We start from the raw sequence: 13,808 nt of genomic DNA on the forward strand, positions 1-13,808 counted from the left end.
TGTTCCTACTTGCATCACACACAAATTAGGGACTGGCTTTCCCCCATGTCTTGTCAAGCACTGAGCTGCAGAAGAACAGGCGACAGCCCATTTCTCACTGAGCTTGTGACTGTATGTGACATCTTATAGACACAAATTATTTAACCTGATCAAACACTCTAGCAGCAGGATGTAATTCTCCTAATTTGAGAGACAAGAAAACAGGAAGTGAAAGACGGTATATAGCTTGACAAAAGTCAGAGGACAAGTAAACTAAAGAGGATGAATTCAAACTCAGATCTGAATGCAGAGTCTGATATTCCCACTCCCAGGGCTGGAAAATCCTTAACACAAGGTTCCCCAGCTCCTCTGCATTGTTCCTGGCACCAAGCATTTCCCATGGCGATGGTCTCCAATTCTCAGACACAGTGCTCTGTGCAGCCAATAACCTCCATTCGACCTTGATCATCTACCTGCCACGCCTACCAGGCTTCACCATACAGGCAGGAAAGCTGGATTTCAAGTGCATACAAAGCCACCCTGGTTTAAGCTGGACTGTTTATCAGCTTTTCCAGCATAAAGGCAGCCATGAAAGTGCTCACAGTTTGTACATGAGCCACACTACCTCTCTCCATCTGTCTCCCCACCTATACTACTTAGCTATGACCATTTTGAGAATCTTGGAAACAAATTTTTAAAAACAGAAAAGAAAGGATTCTGTAACAAGTACTTAATACTTACAATTTTAAATGAGAAGTTACAAAGTGAGTATTTACAAACCGAATCTGCCTTCCTAGGTGTCAGTTTTAACAGTTAAAAAATATAATAGCAAAAATTTCTCACTTAAAAAATTAACAAAAACATCAACAATAATCTGGAATAAACTCAAAAACAATGCCCATGTTGTACATGGAGAAAGTACAGGACTGTACTGAGGGGTAAAGTAAAAGTGTGAAAGTAGAGACATCAACCTTTTGTATGGAGGAAAGCAGTTTTAAAGATGTACGTTCTCGTAAAGATAATTCAAAATTACTAAAAAATCCCATGACAACACTTATCTTTTTTTTTTAACTTGAAAAAATTATATTAGAATTCTTCAGGAATAATAAAGTCATAATACAAGCCAAGAAATTTAGGGATCGAAAAAAGAATCAAAAAATTCACACTGTAATATATTAAATAAATTTTTACAATATGTAAGATATAGTGCTAGAGTAAGAAAGTAAGATTGACAGAAATAAATCATGAGCTCAAAAAGAGACTCTAGTATACATAAGTATTTTTTACAGGTGGGATTTCAAATTAAAAAGCAAAGTATTAATTTAATAATTGTCTTGTTACAATCAGAGAATACCTGGAAAAAACAAATTCTATTCCCGTCAAAATGACCACAAGAAAAATTACAGAAAATGATGTAAATATTAGAAAGTACTAATAAGAGCAAATACAACTCTTTGCTCATATCAATTCAGCTTCTCCTCACTGTAACAAGTACCATTATCATCTCCATCTTAGAGATTGAAAAAACCTACAGAAGAAATTTATACCATTATAAGAAAGCATTTCTAAGAATAAAACCCAAAAAGAAGACATTTACTATCTTAAGATTATTTTGGGCCACAACAATAATGAACCTACTGAACAAAATGAAAGGCAAGAAATGACAAGTAAAAGCTCTCTGATACATGTTGATGAAGACAAGGGGTTAATGTTCATAATACACATTGAGCTGTCACAAAGCAGCAAGAAGCTCCCCCACTTAAATGTTTGCAAAGGACAAAAGGGATCATTCACTTTTTAAAAGTCAGATGGCTAATGAGTGAAAAATGCTCAAAACCTCACTGGTCATCAAGTGCAAACTAAAATAATGAAAATCATTTTGCTCGTCATATTGGCAAATATGTTTAAAAGATATTATAGCTAGTGTCCATCTTTGAGACAACAAACTGTGAGCGATCTTTTGGAGGATGACATGTCAATGGATATGTAAACTCTGAAAAACGTGTGTGCACACAGGCTGAACTCCACTTTTAGGAATCGTTACATTTAGAAAAAATCAGTTCAAAAAGATGTACTCATCAGAACATTTGCACAGCACTGTTTACAATGGTGGGAAGAAATGCTGAAGTGAAATCATATCCAGCGATAGAGAATTGGTTACATAAGTTATTCTACATCTTTTCATGCCCCACAGGAGAAGGAATTTCAAGATTCACTTGAAAGCATCCTGTGATGTATGAAGTTGTCACATCCAAGGACTAAATTTCCAGAAACCTTAGCTAAAGGAATACTCATACAAGATCACAGGAATGTTTGTACAAGAAGGATGCCAGTCAAACACCCTTTCTGACAGTGGAAAATGGAGAAAACTTAAGTGTTCACCATCAAGACAATGATGCGGTAAATCACGGAGAGCTGTGGGCACTAAAGTTGCAGCGTTTCAGCGTGGTCCATGGCCTTGTCCACAGTACTCTCCCACGAAAGGTGTCGTTACACAAGAGACCAAACCTGCACATCAGGAGACCCCTTTACTCTATCTGAAAGGACCGGGTGAGTCTGGAGTGGGAGGAGGTCTATGATATATACGTTAGTGAATAAACCGAGCTACAGAAAACATATAGTATGGCCTTATTTTTCAATAAAGCATATATACACACACATATACATAGATTTCTCATATACGTGTATGTATGTGTGTATATATATATGACAAAGGCATAAAGGTCATGAAATATATACTCCACATTGTCAGCAGCTTTTACTCTCAGGAAAAAAGGGGAAGGGAAGTAGGGGACTTTCGGTACCACCACAGTTCTCTTTTCAGAATTTCAATTAAGTATACTTGGAATTTAAAAGTTTACTTAAATACAAAGTAAAATGGACGATGACTCCACAAAACAGAATGCTATACTGGTCATTAAAAATCATGTCAGGGGAGATAGAATATTGTAGAAAAATGTGTAATAAGCCGAATGGAAAATGGAGGTCTCCACACAGTAAACAGGCACACAGTGCTCACTGGTTTTTATGACAGAGCTGATACACACTGATGAAAAGAACAGAAAATAGATGTTAAAGTGTTAATTATTATCTTTGAGTACTGGGACCAGGATAGACCCTTTTGACTCTTTTTTCAGACTTTTATATTAAATACACATTATTTTTCATCTGAAAAATGCATTTTTAGATGTCTAGTACCACACATTGGAAAAAATACATGAGTAGTTACAGAAACAAATAACTAGGAGACACCGCAGCACCGTCACACAGTGTAGAAAGGGCGATCCTGAATAACACCACGCAGTTACATAAGGACCCACAAAGTGAGAGCACCTGCTGTAACAGGACGCGGCTCCCTTCCATTTGTCAGTTGTGTCTTCAGGGCTGAGGCATTTCTGAGCACGGCCAGTGTCAGTGCTGGTGTCTGGATGGATGCCACTGGAGGTGAGGGCACCTGCAAGCCGAGAGGAAGAACAGAAGTAATCCTCTGCTTTTTCTGTCTTGTTTCTTTGTTACTTTTAAAGAGAGGCGTAAATAAGATAAACTGAACCTTCCTTACTGAAATTTCACTAATGAAGCCATTTTTAAAGTGTTCACAACTTATATTCTGCCTATAACTGTCTTTTCAAAAAAGCCTCATATTTATTAAATGTTAATTAACTCAGTTAATTAACTACATGTTGAAACCTTTTAAAAAACATGAAATGCACTACGTGAAAGCACCACACATGCAGTGACTAGCTCAGCTGTCTTTACGGCAGTGCAGTCAGCCCCCACCATCCCGAGACCCTGAACTCCTGATGCTGGGAAGAGAGCACGCTGCTTCCTCAGATGGAGAGAAACGGTAAAAGCATTTTCTGAAATCTACAGCACTGACAAAACATAACTGCTTAATCCCAGGCTCCTTGGAGGCTGTCATTTTCCATTTCTGGCCAACACCCGTCAATGAGCAGAACCACCCCATTCCCGAGTCATGGGACTCACGTGGGCAGCAGTTTTGGAGAAATTTCCAGTTATAGAATGTTAACCAACTATACATAAAACTCTGAAAAAGAAAAGATGCAATACTCAGATTTTGGAAGACACTCAAAATATTCTCCTAAGTCTTAGTATTTGGAAAGGCTGGGCTTCTCCTAAGCCACTTATTTATTTCACAGCCAGTGAGCATCTCCCACAAACCCTGCTTCCCTGTGTGTGCTGGGAGCCTCAGGAACATTGATGCTGTCTATCTTATAAGTCACAAGGCAGAGGCGTGTGTCTCACGCCTGCAACTCTCACACAGGCTCAATTCCGAGCCTCAATTTGTGAACTTGGCCCCATTTTCTCACCTGTTTATTTGGTATCTGTTCTTCTGTAAGCTGCCTGAAGTGCTTCTTGGAACAAGTCAGAAGAATGAGTGGGTAGAGAAATGGACAGATGGACAGGTGAGAGATGGGCAGACAAACAGGGAGACTCCAAGAGAAGGGGAGCAAACAAAATTTCCTATGCAAAACCCTCTTCTAGTCAAGGAAGAAAACCATCACGAAGAAGTGTGAAGAGGCAGGTGGCTTAGGACTGTTTCCTGGATTCCATCAAAAGTCACACCACGTGATGAGAGGGTAGAAGTATAAATAATAAAAGAAAAAAAGCATGCATGTTTGAAAAATATATCTACATTATGTACTTTCTAAAGAATAGATTTATATCAGCAAGGCTCAATAACACAATCTTTGGGTATTTACAGAAGTGAGAATCCCATCTCCAATCCGCAAGACATCCCTTCGGAGCACTGAGGGTCTACACGGTGCGATCATAAAGCCGTAACCGCAAAAGCTGTGCTATCCTGCACTTACGAGGAACGAGCAGCTGTGCTTGGCCTGCCCACGCGCGTCGTTTACAACCCACAGCACCTCTACGGGGGAGGGATGACTAGCGAGCCCTGTCTCTGCAGGAAAGAAAAAAGTCCGGGAGAGGCTAAGCCGACCTACAAGTTCTCCATTTCACAGGACTTGTCACTCCAGAGCAGGACTCGAACTCGGCCCACGTTTGTAACCACAGTACTACCGTAATTTATGTGCTTTTTGTGTGTATAATACATTTGTTTCTGGCATGAAAGTGTATTTAATAAATGATCGGTTGTCTTGTATATTTCATTAGCTCACAATCTTTATATTTTTGAATTGTACTCTTCCCCTGGAGAAATGAACGGAAAGAGCAGTGGTCAGAATGAGGTGGGGCTTCATTCTTTATCTGTTACCTCATCTCATCCAAGTCCCCAAGCAGGGAGAAGGAGCAAATGTTCTCTTCATCTTTTAAAGAGAGGGCTCCAGTGATGGTGATTTACTCAACTCCAAAACTAAGTCTGGGGGAAGGGCACATGCAGCAACGAGAGCAGTATCACCTGTAGGAAGGCAAAAAGAGCTCAGGGGATGGCTCAATGGGTCAGCCTGATTTAATTTCAATTGATAATTCAATAACACACTCTAAAAATACTAGCATGCAATGGATTTGCTCTTTCTTGACATCTAGCAAGTTTCCACAGCCGACATGTAACATTATCATGAACTAGTGAAAAGAAGAGTCCACAGACAAGGAAAATCAATGCCACAGGCAGGCTGAAACCCAGGCTGGAGGAAAGGAAGAGAAAGGGCATATTTAAGAAGAGGGGAAAGTCTGGGAAAAAGACATCATCACAAGGACTCTCAAGCGTCATCCAGCAATCATATAATCATTCTTTCAAGAGAGAGTTACTTAGGTCCTATTTTGTGCGAGATTTTACAAAGGGCAAAGAGAGACCACAGCGTCCATGGTGGCAGCAAGTTGCGGGGCTATAATACAATTCTAATCTTGGTACCTTGCACAATTGTCCTCAGTATAAAGGCAAAAATTAAAGTAAAATAATACTATGTAAACCATACACATTGCTGAAATAAATTAAAGAAGACCTAAATACCTGGAAAGACAAACCACGCAAATTCCTGGATCACATGACAATATTCTTGGGATGGCAGTGCTCCCCAGAGTGAAGCACACATACAACGTGGTCTTGATCACATTCCCAGCGGGCTCCTCAGCAATAACTGACTAGCTTCTGCTACAATTCATATGGGAATTCGAGGGTCTCAGTAACCAAAACGTACCTGAAAGAGTAGAACAAAGTGAGAGGACTTGTAATTCTCAATTTCAAACATTACAACTGTATCTACAAGTGAGATTAGAGGCCATTTTTAAGGTATTATTGTGTTTATCCTTATTTTCTAAATTCTGTACAACGAATATACCTGTTAGAATAAGAAAAATAAAAACTAAAGTATCTTTTAAAACATGCACACCGATTCATTCATTGGGGAAATTTATTTTAACTATAAAGAGGTAAACAAATATCTAGTGAAAAAGGACCACTTAAAAACAAGTCTGCATTTACAATTTTCATAAATTGAAAACTGAAAAGCACAAACACATCAAATTTCTAGGAAGACTGGTGAAACATATTAATAATTATTTTCAAAAATTCTAATTGCACAATGAAAACACAAGAAAGAGAAAATCGTGATTGACAGGAAACTGCGAACACGTGGAGAGCAAAGGCCTTGAAATCACTGTTCCTTTAACTCTGCTACTAGCTCAATAGGAGAGGAAATTCCTCACTGAGGGGACAGTGGAATCCCATGCATAAGATAGGATACACAGTACAAACTGCAGTAGTATCGGGAGTGAATATGTTAGAAGAATTCTGAAGTTACAACATTGCTGAAAAACTATAAAAACACTGACAGACAGATTAAAACACACAGTCATACATATTATATAGAAACATGAACTCTGCTCCCATGTTGCATAGAAATACAAACATATTTGTTCATTTATGGGCACTGATTACTTTATCCCAGGTAGAATATTTCAACTAAAACAAATAATCAATATTACACTCCTATTGTCAAATGTACTTGATAACTTACTCTGCTATGTAACCATATGTGTCTAAGATAGATCTAAAATTATTGAAAAAGAGCTTTTTATGGTTTCTTGAATTCTTCTCAAAATTCCAAGCTTAATTTTAAAATAGATCTGAGCAGTATTTCTATATTATCTTTTCCCTTGTGAAATGAACAACACAGTCTGTTGTCAAAATTCTGTCCTTACAATGATTCACGAGCACCATATCCTCACAAAACTGCTGGACAGCAAGTCACTATCCAGACACTGTGACCAAATAAATGAAACAGAAGGAAGACAGTGATCCTATTCTGGAGGGCTTATAGTCTGTGTCAACACTGGGGTTTTTACTTGATTGGTTTGATTGGGTAGCAAAATAAAATCAATCAAGTACTTTCTTTGAGCATTCTATAAGTCATGACTGTTTTTAGTGTCATTAGCAGGAAAGACTTAAGCATGACTTGGTTAGGTCAACTAGCAACAATCATCACTGGAGAGTGAGTAATAAAGAAGTTAACTGATAGCAATGCTTCTGCCTACATGAGACCTAAAATAAATCTACACTGATATCCGAAAGGAAAATAAGGAGATGAGGTCCCCAATGAGAAAACAAACTAACAAGAAATCAAAAAATGAAAGTCATTTTCATTAACGATTCCAGGCAGTAGTGGAGCATGGTGGTGAAGATCACAAATGCTGGGGACAAACATGAGGGTCTGAAATCCCACAGCACTAGGTAGATGTGACACTGATATTTCAGTGAAATTTTCTGCATCTCAGTCTCCTATCCATAGACTGGGGACAACAACTGCACCCATCTCCTATAACGGTCCTAAGAATTAAGTTATTTTATATATAAAAGCTTAAATAAAATACCTCAGAGTTTAAATAATACCCCAAAAGCACAAGAAACAAAGAAAACAGAGACAAATTGCAGTTCATCAAAATTTAAAACTTTGCTTCAAAGGGCACCATCCAGAAAGTGAAACAACAACACAGAGGAGAAAATTTTTTCAAATCACTTATCTGGCAAGGAATTTGTATCTCAAAATGAAGAAAAAAAAACCCTACAACTCAACAATAAAAAGGCAACTCAATTAAAAGGTTAATAAAGTATCTGAAAAGGTATTTTTCAAGGAAAATATACAAATGTCCATAAAACATAATGTAATGATGTTCAATAGCATTAGCTGTAAGGGAAATCAAGTCAAAACCACTAGGAGAAACCGCTTCACACTCACTACAATAGGGTATAATAAAAAAAAAAGCGTAACAAGCACTAAAGAGGACACAGAGGAAGCGGAGCACGCAGCCCTTGCTGGTGAGGATGTAACACAGCGTGGCCACTTTGGAAAACAGCCTGGCAGGGCCTCAGAGAGTTGAACATTTCGTTTCTGACTTACCCAGCAATTCTGCTCTCTCGGCACACACGTAAGAGAACTGAAAACAAATATCCACATAAATAATACCACATGAGTGTTCACGGCGACATTACTCATCACAGCCAAAAACAGAAACAACCCAAATGCGTATCACCTGATGAATGGGTAAACAGTGGGGCCCAGCCATAGAGTGGAATGTTATTCAGCAATAGCATAGCATAGAATAGTGACTAGGGCCACAACATGAGCAAATATTGAAAACGTTACTCAGTGTGAAAGAAGTCAGTCACAATAGACGTTTCCACTTATATGAAGTGACTCGATTTACATGAAATGTCCAGCACAGGCAAATCCACAGAGAGAAAAGTGGCTCCTTGGGGCTGGGGGAGGATGGGGAAGATGGGAATGTCTGTTTATGCATACAGGGCTTCCTGTTGGGGGGATGAAAATATTCTAAGATTGAATGGGATGCACAATTCTGGGCATAGAGTAAAAACCGATGTACATTTTAATGGGTGAATTGTATTAAAACTCTTAAGAACAAAAGGACCTTGGGCCAGTATCTTCCATAGTAAATGCAAATTGCTAACTTTTATTAGAGGAAAAAGAAACTGCTCTCAGCATGAAAGCAGGAGATCAGCAAATGTGAGTTAACCGAAATTGGACAAGAGCATTTCACTTGAAACAGTTGCTGAGTGTACACGAAATATTCAGAAATAGGAAAATCACCTTGACATCACGAGGAAGCATTCTGTTTCAAATACAGATCAAGGATTCGGCAAGCCCAGCTGCCAGAAATGACCAGAGAAGAAACCTGGTTTATAAAACTAGCACCAGAGACAACAAGGAATGGTGATGAGGAAAGCAGGCGGCAAATATCTGGAACAGTTCACTACAAATAATTTCTCCACCAAAAATTGAAAAATAAAATGAAAGTGATGAAATGCTCTGTTGACATCTCGAGAATGGGCTTCCTTCTGTGCTGGACTGTTCTGTAACCCCGATTGAGAGACTAAGGAGAATCAGCATGGCTCCTGGGGGTCCCCAAAGGACTGCCCACCAGCACGCTGACCACCATCACATCTGCCAGGTTTGAATTGCAGAGAAGAGACCAAGTTCTGAAAGGCACAGGAAATATTGACAAGGGAAGAAAACGCTGAGGTCTGTCCTGGGACAGAGGCCCTCTGAGCAGAGGCCAGAAGGCTGCAGGTGAACTGCAGTAGACCTGGGGCAGGAAGGGATCACGGGGGAGCATATCTCAATTCTCTTCTGTCTCTGCCTCCGGTAGGAGAGATAAAGCCTGCATCCTTCTCACCTGGAACTGTGGGTTCTGGCTGGAAGAAGTCTTACTGACAAGGAATGATTATTCAAGACTCTGTGGAAAAAGTCAAGAAATCGAGAGGGATTAGGGAGCCATCTCCATAAGCCTCTCAAATACTCCCATATTTATAGGGTATAATCAAAGGAAAACTTCGTTAACAGTTGTGAGATAGTAAGGAGGAAATTCGGGAAAGACAGGATGAGGCAGAGATTGTAGAATACACAATGAGTACAAAGGATTAGTGTATCTTTAGGGAAGTCATGGGGTGAGGGGAACAAGATACATTTTTAGATATGTTCATTAAAAAGCAGACCACCAGACCAGCCAGGTCCTTGTTTTGGGGATAATACATTATCTAACAACACACAAGCCCAGCGTTTATAGCTGAGGGTCTCGGTCCTTGCTTTACAACCAGCAGAGTGCTATCTAAAACCTCAACTACACAAGCAAAGCATTGTCTCTGCTTTTTAAGGCAAGGCGTCTGGAGTGAGGATGCACAGGAACTTGCTTGTAAAGCAGTATCAAAGCATATTTTTTCTTCTTAAAATTCAGAGGCGACTGGGGTGTGTTACAATTTGTTAACCCAATCATCTGCTTCCACATGGAACCATTATGGAGGACACCCTAGGATGAAAATCCTGGATGAGGGTCTCTTCCTGCCATCTTCAGCCACTCTATCAGGGTCTAGGCACATCCGTGAATAACGATCCTACAGTACCACTCACTCTCTTAACTCCTGGTGATTGAAACTTAATTTTAGCTCTACACAACTTAACGTAGAAAAGTTTCAGCAATAAAAGATATAATATTCCATTTATATCTCATCATATTACTGATTTTCTGATTGCTCTAAGCTGCTTCTACTTGGTAAAGCACCTCATTCTGAAGCTGAATTCAGTAATTTCCATTGTGCATTTCTAGCCAGTTTGGGCTCGCTAACTTCTTTTGGTCAAATATCGATATACTTAATTGATTTCTTTGTTTATCAATTTCAACCAGGAGGAGAGGGAGTGTCACTCTTTTCCTCAGCCCACCCTCAACTCTTTTCCCATCAACTCAGGCCTCCTGAAAACAAAACAAAGTATTTTTTTCCCTTCTACTCTTTCCACAAACCCAACAGGAAACATCAGCCTGGAGAAAGAATTCAACACAAATGTTAAAACAAAAATCTATAAACTTGAAACAATACCATCTCCGAATCATGATACACAATGACATGAGATTAAGTGTGTCAGGCACAAAGCATGAGGGAGCCTGACTACCTGATTTCTATTCTTCAAAGGAAGGAAGGTTTTCGTATTTTTTATTATCATTCTTGGTCATTGTTTCTGATTATGCCAAAAAATAATTTATGAAATATTTATGCACTGCAATAACTGATTTTTATTGTATCAATTTTAGAAGGCATTCAGAGGGGATAGGAAAACCCACCTCTGTAAAAAATGCAAAATTTCTTCCCCTGTAAAGAACACGTATACAAAATGCAACAGAGAATTCAAATTCTTGTGGAGAGGAGCAAAAGACACAGAATCAAATCAAAGTCATTACAATGAGTCAATTTAAAATTCACTGGACAAACATGCTCAATGCATACAAATAATTTTAAAGGCACACTGCAAACCATTCACTTAATGATCTGCAGGCTAGAGGAAGAATTTCACTCTTTAACAGACAACAGAAATCAATAGGGTGCCCCACCAAACAAAGAGCAGTGAACAATCAGGTTTTTAACAGTTCTGAGAAATCAGCATGTTCTAAAGATCAAAATCCAGAAATTTTAAACATTCATTCAAACCACAATGAAAAAAGCACTTAAAGAAAAAAAAAAAAAAGAAAGTAAGCACATAGATCATTGCAACAGAACAATGAGAATTTCTTGTACCGCTAGAAGAAAGAACAGGCTATAGCCTTTTACTTGAAAAGAGACTACTTTTAAAAATAACTGCTAAAACACATTTCATCATTCATGTTGCATTTAAAAATCTGAGGTACATGTATCTGATCAGAAAAGCAATTCTGAGTAATAGTATGTTACAATTCAGTGCCAGTTTGCTTTAGAAGAAAAGAGAAAAGTTACTGTTTCTAATTCTGCACAAAGTTTAAAGAACCTCCCTGCCTCTATCTCCTCCCATTTCCTAAGCTCATGCTCCCTAATCCTTCTGAAACAAGTATGAGAAAGTCTTATTCCCAATATGCCAAATGACAACTGAATATCAATTTATTAGTGTAAATATATGCCAACACCTTGAAATGGAGGAGAAAGGTATCAGAAGTCTATATGGAATTTCTTTCTACCTTCCTGAAATCACACACACCAACGTTCACACAGACACAGACACAGACACAGACACATACCCCCTGGATTACTGGGCACTTCACAAGCTTAGTACTTACAACTTGTAGAAGGTAACTTTGTAGTTACTTTAAAATACAAAACTGTCAGCTTTTGAAAGCCTTCATCATCTGCTAAACCATCTAAATATCAAAGAGACCCAATTAGCCTTCTCTGTAGAATGTAATTTCCCTTGATGGCAAAACAGTCTCTAAGAAGTACTGGATCAAAGATTCGTGTTTATCACTACCTATGATCGTTTTTAAGCACATTAACAGATTCAGAAATGTATGTCTCAAAAACATTTATTCCTATTGAAATAGTATACGTGTTCAATTGTCTATACAGTGACTAAGTCCCATGATGGTGTTTAAGAGCTATTTTGTGTATAGCAATATTTACCTTCAAGTGCAGAAAAGGAGGGTGTGTATTACTCAGTTGTAGAGCACCTGCTTAGCATGCACAATGTCCTGGCTTCAGTCCCCAGTACATCCAAATAAAATAAATAAAAATAAGTGCATATTTAAAAATAAGAATAAAGTTATAAAAAATGCAGACTAAAAACCACTGCAATCTAGGTGCTACAATTATACTAAAAAAACAAGTGTTTCTATCAAATATTAACTATATGCCAATCACAGAGACAACCAAAAGTCACACCTGAAGCATCACGTGTGATTCTCAGCAACCCTACTAAGTAGACACGGATGAGAAACCCGGCTCTGCGGATGAGGAGACGGAGCTCGGAGGAGCCGGGGACGCTGACTGTCCTGCTCCCCGTGACACCGCGTCAGCCCAGGGCAAGCGCTGACAGAGCTGCACTGAGGGGACACCCAGCTGCATGGAACCTTGGGGCACTGGGGAGTCCCAGAAAACACTAAAAACTGTTCAGTGAAAAACCAGCTCAAATATATTACACTGTGCTGCATCCTTTAAACAGGGAAAGTGACTGAGACCTTTTTGATGCCTCCGTGTCCTTTCTGCCATTATCAGTTACTTGCCCTCACAGTGCGACCAGTGATGATCTGGACCCCATATGAAGTGCACTCAGATGGAAGAGCTTTTAAAGCTGGTTTATGAAGTTTGTAAGACTGTCTATGACTCACAAAGGCGGTCATTCATCACTTCTCACCGGTGTGGACGTACCACCTGAAATCACTCCTTTCTGCTTTTTAAAATCCCTTCATCTACTCCAGACTTTTCAACAGCAAAGAAGTAGCTCAACCACAGACAGTGGACAGCTTTTCACCAAATGGACTCGAACAGCCCATCTGACAACCTGGAAGCCCTTGTCTTCTATTAAACCCACTTCCAGGTACTTCATCATTTTCTGATTGGTGGACTCGGCCTCTGACTGGCCTACTCAGAGAGCTCCCAACCTCACATCCAGGGGTGGGAGAGGACCATGCTGTTGGGGGAAATCAGTGAGGAAGCTGGACATCCTCCAGCCACGTCTGCACGGGTAGAAGTGCCTCAACGTGCTCAGAAATTATACCGTCATCATCCCTGGGCTCCCATGGACTGGTTTCACATTAACCAAGCTCATGAGACACTGATGCAAGGAAACCAGAAACTTAAATTTTTAATGTAACAGAAGACGTGAATCTATGAACCAGACTGAAATATCAGAGTTCAACCATGAGTACATTTTCTCCTCCACGGCCCAATCACGGGCAGGCAGTCACATGGCAAGCATGGACAGAAACGGAGCAGGAAGGGTTTCTAGATTAATTCAATGGACTATATTTCTATTATACGAACAGATCTACTGCCCAGAAGTCAATTAACGCCAATCACGGTGCACTCTCCGTGGACAGCGGCCAAGAAATGACTATGAGCTCCTGTGTAACACTCCTTTCCCTGTCCTTTCTAGGCTAAC

General features: G+C 39.4%; 1 protein-coding gene across 1 annotated transcript in view; it reads right to left on the reverse strand.

Annotated features, from left to right (window-relative positions):
- LOC140694991 (trafficking protein particle complex subunit 9-like) overlaps positions 1-12,424 on the reverse strand; it is a 33,362-nt gene extending 20,938 nt beyond the window's left edge. Inside the window, exons 1-4 of the mRNA XM_072957979.1 lie at positions 12,332-12,424; positions 5,912-6,098; positions 5,216-5,359; positions 3,313-3,433 (exon numbers count right to left, since the gene is read on the reverse strand). The gene's annotated coding sequence lies outside the window, so the exon portion shown is untranslated. The remainder of the gene's footprint in view (positions 1-3,312; positions 3,434-5,215; positions 5,360-5,911; positions 6,099-12,331) is intronic.
- Between the last annotated feature and the right edge of the window lie 1,384 nt (positions 12,425-13,808).

This window comes from Vicugna pacos, unplaced genomic scaffold, assembly GCF_048564905.1.
Source record: "Vicugna pacos unplaced genomic scaffold, VicPac4 scaffold_117, whole genome shotgun sequence".
NCBI classification, from domain to species: Eukaryota; Metazoa; Chordata; class Mammalia; order Artiodactyla; family Camelidae; genus Vicugna; species Vicugna pacos.